The sequence below is a fragment of the Clupea harengus genome, chromosome 16 (genome assembly GCF_900700415.2).
Source record: "Clupea harengus chromosome 16, Ch_v2.0.2, whole genome shotgun sequence".
NCBI classification, from domain to species: Eukaryota; Metazoa; Chordata; class Actinopteri; order Clupeiformes; family Clupeidae; genus Clupea; species Clupea harengus.
Window position 1 is genome coordinate 27,680,820 of NC_045167.1, and position 12,697 is coordinate 27,693,516.

General features: G+C 41.5%; 1 long non-coding RNA gene across 1 annotated transcript in view; it reads right to left on the minus strand.

Annotated features, from left to right (window-relative positions):
* Window positions 1-3,328, minus strand: part of LOC105899710 — an 8,152-nt gene extending 4,824 nt beyond the window's left edge. The window contains exon 1 of the long non-coding RNA XR_004165406.2: window positions 3,143-3,328. This is a non-coding gene — a long non-coding RNA (uncharacterized LOC105899710). The remainder of the gene's footprint in view (window positions 1-3,142) is intronic.
* Between the last annotated feature and the right edge of the window lie 9,369 nt (window positions 3,329-12,697).

Genomic DNA, 12,697 nt, shown 5'->3' on the forward strand with positions numbered 1-12,697 from the left:
CTCATGATGGGGGTTTCAGGTAAGGTGTTACGGTAGAAGCCCCAGTGGATAGTTGCTGGGTCCATCATGAAATACAAGATACTCCACTGCCACCCACAGTCAAGATACTCCACTGCCACCACAGTCAAGATACTCCACAGTCAAGATACTCCACTGCCACCCACAGTCAAGATACTCCACTGTCACCCACAGTCAAGATACTCCATAGTCAAGATACTCCACTGACACCACAGTCAAGATACTCCACAGTCAAGATACTCCACTGTCACCCACAGTCAAGATACTCCACTGTCACCCACAGTCAAGATACTCCACTGCCACCACAGTCAAGATACTCCACAGTCAAGATACTCCACTGCCACCCACAGTCAAGATACTCCACTGTCACCCACAGTCAAGATACTCCATAGTCAAGATACTCCACTGACACCACAGTCAAGATACTCCACAGTCAAGATACTCCACTGTCACCCACAGTCAAGATACTCCACTGTCACCCACAGTCAAGATACTCCACTGTCACCCACAGTCAAGATACTCCACAGTCAAGATACTCCACTGACACCCACAGTCAAGATACTCCACAGTCAAGATACTCCACTGACACCACAGTCAAGATACTCCACAGTCAAGATACTCCACTGACACCACAGTCAAGATACTCCACAGTCAAGATACTCCACTGACACCACAGTCAAGATACTCCACTGCCACCACAATCAAGATACTCCACAGTCAAGATACTCCACTGACACCACAGTCAAGATACTCCACTGACACCACAGTCAAGATACTCCACTGACACCACAGTCAAGATACTCCACAGTCAAGATAGTCCACTGCCACCCACAGTCAAGATACTCCACTGACACACACAGTCAAGATACTCCACAGTCAAGATACTCCACTGCCACCCACAGTCAAGATACTCCACTGACACACACAGTCAAGATACTCCACAGTCAAGATACTCCACAGTCAAGATATGTAATTTCTGTATGATTCCAATTTCAAGCATTTTTATAATCAAAAATCGCTGAATTTGCGCATGTCCTGTTCAAACAGAGAGACATGCGAGGTGAGGCAGCGACGAGCAGCGCCTCATCTCAGACTGTGCAATCCCTCACTACAGTTGAGCGCATGCCTTTTGCTTTCTCGTTGTTTGTCACCACTGTAGTATTTGTGGACACTTGTATTATATGTCCTCTCTATCCATAGAATAGGTCATGTATTTCACGTATGTGTAGAACCTATGTAGTCTTGGTGATCTGACATAAACCCGCATAGCAGTGAAAAAGCACTGAGGGGAGGCAATCAGTACCTGTGTCTCAATGAAGGGGGCGTGCGCGAGAGCCTGAAACTGGACTTTCAATCGAAACGTGAAATGTTAAATAATGGGAGACCAATGCCGGAGCCAAAAGGTATGCTTCAAACGACGGGACAGAAGATAACTCGATCGAATACTCACATTGAAAGCCAAATTGCTTTTGATGTTGGAACCTCAAGAATAGATTTGGCTTTGGACGAAGAGCGAAGACTAAATATTAGCATGAGCAATATTTGCTAACATTACATTGATATCAGAGTGAGCCCTTTGTCGATTTCCCATTATTTCTCTTAGGATTGTTTATATCTATGTGAAGCCATTTAACATCACACAAGTGGTTGTAATCACTTTGAACCCAAGACTGCTTTTTAATGGTGAGCTGATTTTGAGAAATTAAACTTTGCAGCTAAAGTTGTGTTTCCTGGTTATGGTTGTCGAATTGCTGTGGTAGCTAAGGAAACTTTAAATAACCTTAGCATAAACGATTTAAATGGAAGAGTTACATTTGCATGAAATGATAGCTAGTTATCTAGCTGATGTTATAGTCTCCTCGATTTAATCATAAAATTATAATGGGGAAAGGTAGAAACCCTCAGGGTGCCTGTGCAACTTCGTATGAAAGAGTTCATATTCACACATATTAACACGATTTCATCACAAGCTAGCAGCTGCCAACTGTACCTTACCTATGTGGGTTAAGAATGATGATATGAAATATGATAAACAACCAGTAGACAATGTGCAAGCTGCCAATTGAATGGTGATTTAACAGTTTGCTTACACCTTTGGCTAAAACAACACGGCGACACAACTATGGAGAGATATGGAGAGCCTGCCTACTAACTTCAGCTGCCTGCACGCTTGTTTGTTGCTAGCACTACATGCGCGCAACAAATGCATGCGCCGTCCGCTCATAAAAATAGGTCAACATATTAACATACATTCTTTTTTTCGTAAGAACCAAGAAAGGTTAGGTTAAAACAAAAAAAGATGTAGCTACTTAGTACTATCACTCAGTTGAAATTTGGAACAAAACAATATGAAATTCGAATTTATGAATTTTGAATAGTAATCGTGTTCCATTGTGTTGTGGTCAGAAATTAATTGATGTGAATTAACATCTAAATCACGCACCTGAAATATAAAATTTCGAAAGAAAGAGGGTCTCATCACTTCCATATGGTTGTCTGACAGAAAAGAAGGAGCAGTTGTTTGTAGAAGAGAAGAGTGCACAAAATAGTGGATATCTATCTATCTATCTTTAACTCCTTATCACCCTGCCAGTCTCACACTCCATACTGTATATCTTTCTATCTCTCTATCTTCCAATCTATCTGTCTTTACCCAACTCTCTCCATTCAGACAGACAGACAGACAGATAGACACACACACACACACAAACACACACCTCCCCTTTTCCTTCTCCTTTGTCTGCATGCATTGAATTGCACTAAATGTTTTCATCTTTTACTACTTATTTTGAATTCTGAAATGTGTTCGCCTTGCATGCACTGGTATACCCTATTCTACAGAAGTCCATCCATCTTAAAATGTGTAGATGAAATATAGCTTATACGCTGTATTCAGCTAGACTAGTTAGCAGCACAACAGGCATATTGTGTTCCACATGTGACCCAACATGTATCGTGGAAAACTTTTCCAAAACCGAACTTTTAAACGGAACTTTTACCCACGGAGCTGTTAGGCATCTAGGAGCTCATGAGCTCCCCTCGTTAACTTTACACACACCAGATATTTATATTGCATAGCCCAAGTTCTCATGGCATATAAGTATTCTATCACTACTTGACTTACCGAATAAAAAGTGAGCTCCACACAAAGTTGTTAGGCGTTGGTCAGTCGCGGTAACAGTCCCATACGCTCGCTTTTAAACTTCTCCTACAGTTGTCTTCGGTTCCTTTTAAACGCCTCGGGATTTAGAAGTATTACGATTAACGTTCGCCTGCAGGGAATGCAGGCTATTACACAATAATACCAACAAGTTCTACTGATAAAAGCAAGGCGGCATCCGTGAGATTCATTTTACACTCGAGTTCTTCTTCTTTTCAGTTTATTAGCAGGTTGCATTTTAAGCACATTACCGCCATCTATTGGACTGAGGTGTGAATACCATTGGGAACATTGGAAAACAGAAAACTAAAGCCCAGGTGCTTACCTCAGTGGGCTGTTTAATGCCAACCCACCTTTTGCCACTTCAGCTTTTCTGCATATGCCCTGCATTATAAAAGTACGTGTTTAATATTAAAAAATGTCCCCATGATAAAAACATGGCCCAGACTGATGTTTACCTATTAAACTAAAACCACTATTGTTAACAAGGTTTCCTCTTGCCGACTCCAACTGCATATACTATTGTGAATTGACCTACTTTTTAATGATGCATAAATGTTTACCTTTATCTTCCTTTTGCCATACTTCCTGCCCTATCTTGTTCATGGAGTCTTTATTAATTATTTGTATCTGATCTATTGAGTGGAACATGCATTTCATCTATATTCAGAGCTTGCTTTGCAAGTGCGTCTACTGTTTTGTTTCCCTCAGTGCCAACATGTGCTGGGATCCATGTCAATTCTTTGTAAATATTCTGCTGTTTTAAGAGACTAAACATTAAAAGATGTTTTTAAATTTAAAGGTCCTGCTTCCATGAAGATTTCCCACTCTGAATACTCGATAAAGCCGGCAATTAGTCCGACCAACCCCCTCTGACCACTGTACAGCTATTACAATAGCCAGCATGTATATACAGACCAACCCACTTCGACCACTGTACAGCTATTACAATAGCCAGCATGTATATACAGACCAACCCACTCTGACCACTGTGCAGCTATTACAATAGCCAGCATGTATATACAGAGCAACAAGGGCGTAACCATGGTATAGACATTGGGGGGGGGGGTCCAAATGAATACCCTTATATGAAACTTTGCACATCTAGAACATAGTTTTAGTTTTTAAGTGCATTGTCTACAATTCCATATTTATATATGAAAATGTGCACATTTAGAACATAGTTTCGAGGACTACATTGACCATTTGAATTCACCTCTAAAGGAATAGTGTAATATCTTTGAGGCAGTGACTGCCCCTCCACTTTGTTTTGGTGAGTTGCTTACTGTTTACTGACCTTAAACACACCTACAAATTACAATTATGCCTTTTCCAGTAGTACTTACAGCATGCCTGTCTCTCTCCCTGTCTCTCTGTGCTGCCTGCATTGTGGCCACATGTCATTTTATCAGAAGAACAGCGCCTGACCTTCATGATCTATCATTTAATATTTATGAAGCTTTTATGAAGCTACTCGTTTTATTTGCTTACACATTTAGCTCGGTATCAAGTTACTTACTGTCTGAAAAAAAGGCGTATGCTCGGCTGCTGGTCCAGTTTTCTCCGCTTTTTAAGTAACCTTAATTCCTCCATTACTCTACCTCCTCTCCACCAATTTAACTAACGTTACTTTCTTTGCTCTCCACTGAATGACGAAAAAGTGTTAAGTAACCATGACAAAGCATAACGACGCGAGGTGGATTCAAACGAAATCACACAGGTGTACAATTAGGAGGGGGGAGTCACACACTCATGTTTTTCTTAACAAACGGAATTAAATTGAAAATAAATAAATAGGACATAACAAGAGACCGATCCATTGAGAGGGTTCATAAAAGGAGAACATATATTTAACATATTTTCTGCTGTATATTGGGGGGGACAGATTAGTATTCTCTCAGTATTGGGGGGGACACGACCCCCCCAAAGAATGCGTGGTTACGCCCTAACAGACCAACCGCCTCTGACCACTGTACAGCTATTACAATAGCCAGCATGGAATCATCAGCCTCATCCGAGATGGAGATCAGTCTGCATACAGGAGGGAAGTTGAACAGCTCGCCCTGTGGTGCAGTCGCTACAACCTGGAGTTGAACTCGCTCAAAACTGTGGAGATGATAGTGGACTTCAGGAGGAGCCCCCCATCACTGCCCCCCCTCACCATACTGAACAGCACTGTGTCTGCTGTGGAATCCTTCAGGTTTCTGGGTTCCACAATCTCCCAGAACCTGAAGTGGGAGCCAAACATCAAAACAGTCATTAAAAAGGCCCAGAAGAGGATGTACTTCCTGCGCCAGCTCAGGAAGTACAACCTGCCTCAGGAGCTGCTGGAGCTGCTGATCCAGTTTTACACTGCAGTCATTGAGTCTGTTCTCTGCTCATCCATCACTGTCTGGTTTGGATCGGCCACTAAACTGGACAGGAACAGACTATAACGGACAGTCAGGACTGCAGAAATTATTATTGGTGCCGACCTGCCCACCATCCAGGACCTGTACACCTCCAGAGCCAGGAAACGGGCAGGGAAAATCATTGCCGACCCCTAACACCCTGGACATAATCTGTTCCAGCTCCTCCCCTCTGGCAGGCGCTACAGATCTCTGTACACCAAAACCACCAGACACAGGAACAGTTTATTCCCCCTTGTCGTCACTCTAATGAACAGTTAACAAATTATTATATTGTATTATTATATTATATATGATATTTATTTATTGTATCCTAAACTGTTGTGTTATACTGCATATTTTCAGTTTAAGTACACTGAGAGCAACTAAACCCAGAACAAATTCCTTGTATGTGAAAATGTACTTGGCCAATAAAGATGATTCTGATTCTGATTCTGACCAACCCACTCTGCCCACTGCCCACAACTGGGTTGGAAGTGTGAACAGTGTGGAACAATCTCCCTGCCTCCATCCGAGATGCAGACACCCTACCTATATTCAAATCAAGACTAAAGACATTCCTCTTTAGTGCATCCTATAGCCATAAGTAATTGCGTCAACAAACCCATCACCTGCTGGGCAGTGGCGGTTCTACACGGAGGCCTGGGGTGGCCCGTGCCCCCGTAGACATGTCCCTGGCCACCCCTGTGGCCACCCCGTACTGACCAAATACAAAAATTATGAATTTATTATGATTTTACACCCGAGCGCCAAAAGCGGAACTATTGCGTATATATTAAAACGGCGCACCCAAACACTGTAGTCTGCCAAGTGTGGTGCTCTTCGGTGAATGAGAGCTCAGCAACTACTTTTCATGGATACCATGTGACGTGTGTCTAATATTATATATATATTTGTTTCCAACACGGACACAGTAGTCTAGCTGTGCGTCGGTCACAACCCACAGAAAGTTCAAATGCCCGGGATATGTTGTGCTGTTCGATGCGACAACTGTCGCCAAAGAAACCCAAATATACAATTTCGTTCTATTCCAAAAGATTTAGGGAATGACTGACCTGTTAAGTGAAATGCAGCACATTGATACAATCGTGAATAATTACTTACATCACCTGTGATCACATAGGCCTACATATTTTTTGTCTCCAGATGCCATATCTTGGTGTCGTTCACCCATCCTGCAACTGCATAGGCTATTGATAGGCATTTGTAGCCTACTCTTGAAATCTCCGGTGTATGGGGATGGATTATGTACAAGACAAATGTAAATGTCGGGGAAAAAAAGTTGGGGCAGACACTTTGCAGACTTTAAGGGACAAAATAAAGTTGAAGTTAATAAATATGGATCGCAGCCAATAATCAATGCCTTTTCCAAATATCGCTGTCCTTCTGTTTCATTTAGATGTGCTATCAGCTACAGCTCCCTAGCTTGCTCAGGATAGTTTAGGTTTGATAAAACAGTAATTCAGGGGCGGCGCCAGGGGGGGGCTAGGGGGTGCTATTGCTCCCCCTGGATTAGCCATAGCACCCCCATAGCACCCCCAAGAAAATAATGGTTTATTTATTATTGTTATTTAATTTAATTCTGCGTTCTCAATTTAATTTATTGTGTGATAATAATATTTCAATCACAAAAGAAAATAATAACAGATTGAAATGAACAGATTGTTCACGTAGCATGACACAGACACGTCGCACTCGCATGCGTGAACGTTGACGTTTCCTGACGATTGAAGGAGAAAGAGAGCTAGTACACTGTCAAAGTCGTTGTTGAAGTATCAACAAATTCACAATAATGGATCGGTTTTTGATACCCACAATTCCACGAGTAGAAGAATCATGTGACGTTGAAGAAGAAGAAGAAGAAATGCAAGGGGTATCTGAATCTGATTTAGAAGAAGAGGAACGTCGTGGTCAAAGAGATCAACCCTACACCTCTACTGAGGGTGCTAGCCATGCTACACCTGGTCTGCTGGCTTGGCCGGATTTTGGTTTTGCTTATGGCTTTTCCAGCATAGTTTTGTTTGCATTTTTGCCTGTTCTTTAAGAGTTTTAAATGCTATTCTAATTTGCCCTCTTTAGTTTAGAATGTATTGAACTATTTATGTTTAGTTTAATTTGTCAGACATGGTAGTGGTGACCTGGTGGTCATCTGGCGCCAACTTTAACCCCCACTGAAGTAAGTGAAGTATTTGGGATTGCGGAATCTATAACATGCTGCATGCATTTTGTCAGTGACCGTCGCAGAGGAACACGGCTATGTGCGCGTCCGTCGGAAGCAGCCTAATGATAATAATAATACGATCGATTTGAAAGGTGCTTTTCATGGACTACAAAGACGCTTCAGAGAGCAAACATGTAAACAGATATGGTGGGGAGGTGTTGTAGTAGAGAACCATGTGACACATATGCTATCACCCTAATTTCATAGCACCCTCGGTAAAACGCAGAGCACCCCCATAGCACCTGCAGAAAAAAATCTCTGGCGCCGCCACTGCAGTAATTATTCACGATTGTATCAACGCAAAAAACAAATCCTAAAGGAGACATCACATAAAAAAAGCACATGCTTAGATTTGAATAGCAGTGGCGATTTTAGCCCGAAATTTCTGGTGGGGCAATTTTGTATGATATATTCGTTGTCATGACTGTGTTTGCCAGCTAACCAACCACTAGAATGAGAAAATACTACATTTAAAAAGTCTAAATTTGAAGAAACTAAACAGAAAAAAATACTATTATAATATTGTTATTATAATAATTATTATATTATTACTATATATTATTATATATTACTACCTAGCTACTATTGGTTACAAAAATCTTATAGTTTTGATGTGCCCCTCTGGTTAAACACTGGCCCCTCCTTGGCCCCCCTAGTAAAAATGATCTAGAACCGCCACTGCTGCTGGGCCAGCCAGTCAGCAAGCATAACTAGACATAACTGAACACATAAGAAGAAAAAAAAAAAAAATGTATATCACTGGGCTACAGACAGCGAATGTTGTACCTTGCAACCCTAACAAAGCTTACGACTAAAATCTTCATATGTACCAAACCAAACTAATTGCTAAATGGCAGCATAACTAAACATAACTAATGCTAAACCAAACTAAATGCCAAACCAAACTAAATGCTAAATGCCAGAATAGCTAAACACATCTAAAACACATGCAATACCCCCCTAATCAACATAACTGGGCTACAGACAGCGTATGTTGTACCGTGAAGGAGTGCGGAAGATCCCGGGTACAGCACACGGCGCGTATTGCGACTGTCACCAGCCAACTAAATACTAAATAAAATCCCCATACACCCAGCCAGGCAGCCTCTCTCTCTCTCTCTCTCCCTCTCCCTCTCCTTTCTTATCACATTGCTAATGCCTATAATAACCCACTCACTCTGTTCTTTTTCTTTCTCTCCTAATCTAGACTATCTTCGCCATGGGACGCTGCTGTAGTCTCTCTACCCGGTCTACCTGCAGAAACCCTCGACCAATTGCACCCACCGCCACCGCACTGCCGTACACTTACTCTACCTCATACCCTATGCTAGCATTTATATACAATATATATTATTGCCACCATCGACATGTTTCTCTGTTCCTACTCCCCTTACCCCTGTAATAGTAACCCTATCAGCACAGTGTATATCCACTAAACTGGTCTTGTCTGTATCATGTATTTACCACTGGATGTCTGTATATATATTATGTACATCTACCAAATGCAGGCTATGTACAACACCTGTTGTTTCCCTTCCCCTTCTGCCACACAACCCTCCCCCCTTCCCCCCTTCCTATCTCCACCCGGCTGACCTCAATCAGATGGGTTCCCCCTTATGTGCCGTGGTTCTGCTTAAGGTTCCTTCCTGACTAACAGGGAGTTTTTTCTTGCCCGTGTTGCCATTGTGCTTGCACTAAGGGGGTTTCAGGCTCTGGGCTCTGTAAAGCGCCTAGAGACAATTGTATTGTTATGGCGCTATATAAATAAAATTGAATTGAATTGAATTGAATTGAACTAAAAGGTCATAGGGTAGGTTGGGTGGGCTTGTATGTATGTTTTCTAATAGTGTATAACTTGATATGAGGGATAAATATAGTATTAGACCTGCATTTAAGCCTCCAATCTTCTTTATAGCTTTGTGTGTTTGTGTTTGTGTCAATTCAGAATACTTTTTATTAGTTTTGACTGTGAATGGCAGTGTAATATCTTGCTCAACTGCAATGTCTGCACGCCTATGATGAGGTACCCTACATTAAGAATACAACAGAAATAAATACAATTTACATGAGTCAATTCATATAACTTTGTTGTATTTTATAGACGTCCAATAAATAAACAGGAAAATACTCTTATCCACATACCCATACACCAGCATACATTAAATTATAAACCTGCAGGTGAAGAAGCCATATAGACACCATATACCCAATTAATGGGTGTCTACTTTTCATACGGACCCCTCAGTGTAATGTTAATAAAAAGGTGATGCATTTCTTCTTCTTTAATTTCCTTCAATAAACGACTTTTCTTCTTTGCAGGTCAAGGTTGGTGATATTTGGTTAGTGTATATTTCAGTCTTTGCATATATCAAGTATTTTGGTGAGGTTCTTATCTGATAAGCCTGTTCTCCTGTGTTTCCTCTGATAAGCTTTAGTGACGTCGGCTTTTGGACAGAACGAGTATTTCATTTTTCTGGGACAAAAAACTACTTGCACTGTATGTGTGGGGTGGAGGTGTGAACTGGAAGGTTATTGGGTAGGTGACAGTAGGCCAGTATACTGGAGAAATCCTGTGTGTTTGTATTTTAATAATGATATAAGGGTAATATCAGACCTACTTACCAGTGTGAAAGCCCCACTTAAAAAACCCACACAACTGAGTTAAATAGAAACCAGGTGACCTAAAAACTTCATTATTGTTTTAAATACACAGAGGGCATCAGAATCCCAGACATTTACCCCAGCTCACTTTGAACAATTTTTATTTGCTCATGTTACACTGTGGGTGGCAATGCAATGCTCAGCTGAAGTTGTATTTAAACGTGTACCTTCCTTAAAGAATGCAACAGAAATAAACACAAATCAAGTAAATGATAAAAAAAGGAAAGGATAAGAGGGGGTGGGCTGATCAACAGTAGAGTATTTTGCTCAGCTTTGATTAAGTTCGCTATACTTAGAACACAACAGAATTATAAAGTTTCACAGATCCTCTGGTGTCTCTTGAGATGAGACATGTGTCTAAAGACCTTTCCACACTCTGAACAGTGACTTTTCTTCGGTATGTGTGATCTGATGGGTGGTGAGATGTGATCTATTCTTGTTATCCTTCCCACATTCATCGCTTCACAAAGGAGGAATAATCATTTTTCTTCTCTTTTTTTTGTAAACCCAGAGCAAATGTCCTCTGTTCTTGAGAAGTAGGTCTCCCTTATGTTGTTGTACTTATTATATTCTGTCAGGAAAAGAAACTCATCATCCACTACCCCATTGATACAGTGAGCGCAGAGACTGTTTTGTCGAGGTAGCCATGTTTTTCTGTGTCTACCCTTTTCAATGACAATGCTATGTTCCCTCCCGCCAAGTGGTAGCAGCCTTATTCATAGCAGGACTCCAAATAAAAAAGTTTTACAATACAACTAATCTTCAACATTAAGCTACTGAATAAGCAGTGCCATGTTTGATGTGGTCATTGGCCATCAGGGTTTTAGCAGTGCCTGCCTCTAGTGCTCCCCTGCAGTGCATTTTCAGCCACATTATTTGTTTATTTGTTTGTACTTTATATTTGATACTAGTTTGTGTAATTTATCAATCAATGGTTCTTGAACAGTATCCCTTTTAATTGGTTGTTCTTTTTTAGACTTAATGTGACGTGGCTGTGATCTCAGAATGCAATTTGAGGCCTTACAGTAGAGTAGTTGATATGATTTGGATCTGTGACTGCATGAGCTACTACACTACTGCTGAGAGGGGAGCAGTAGGTGAATCTACGCAGTCACCTGTCCTTCCACCATAAGGAATGAACAGACCCAGGCTTTTACACAACTCACCTTTGTCAGGTAGACACTGGGATGCTCTGGATGGATACTGAACTCACCACTTGAGAGCAATGACAGTATTGTAAACAGAAATGTCAAACAGTTTTCAGTATCCATCCAAAGCATCCCAGTGTCTACCTGACAAAGGTGAGTTCAGACTTCCCTATGTGGTGTTAATATGGTGCATCTTCTCTCTGGGTTCAGACTCCCCTATGTGGTGTTAATATGGTGCATCTTCTCTCTGGGTTCAAAGGTTGGGTTCAGACTCCCCTATGTGGTATTAATATGGTGCATCTTCTCTCTGGGTTCAAAGGTGAGTTCAGACTCCCCTATGTGGTGTTAATATAGTGCATCTTCTCTCTGGGTTCAAGCCAAAGCAATCAGCTGCAGGAGCATTTGGAATGCAAACTAGAGTGCCAAGGGATTATGGGCAGGATCTCCATGTCTATGAGCACCGTTTACACCTCTGGTGGTCCTCAGGTGGGCATGATCTTAGTTCAACCTGCTGAAACTACACATAGAGTGTAGGAAGAGGGTGGGGTGGATGTGTGAACTGAGAGATGATGGGTGAAAGGGTGAGGGGAGTGGTAATCTGAAGAAAGCGTAGTTTTAAAATATTGCCCAGAGTGGGTGTGTATCTATTTTTTTTAAAGTCCACCAATGGGTTTCTGATGTTCTTAATTGTCCCTTAAGGGTTGGCCTAGATTCTAGGTGTATGTTTAGGTTTTATGACCTTTAACTACACCTTTCTAAGTTGCCCTAAATATAGGATTTAGTTTAAGCGTGCACATAAAGCACCGTGCTACGTCGTCCAACTATGACAAGGTAAATATGAAGTTCTTGGTTTTTGAACAGTGTTGAAAATTATGATTGTAAAACAGTGCCGTGGTGGTCATAGAGCAGAATTGCAGCTACAATTGTCATTGGGCCTGTGTGCAGGGATGGGTATCATGTAAGGTCAAGCATCATGAAGGCCAGGGTGCAGGTGCAGGCCAGTGGAAAGTAACAAGCAGTCAGGAGGGGGGTCACTTACTCACACCCACCCACCCACACACATACACACACAAACACATAC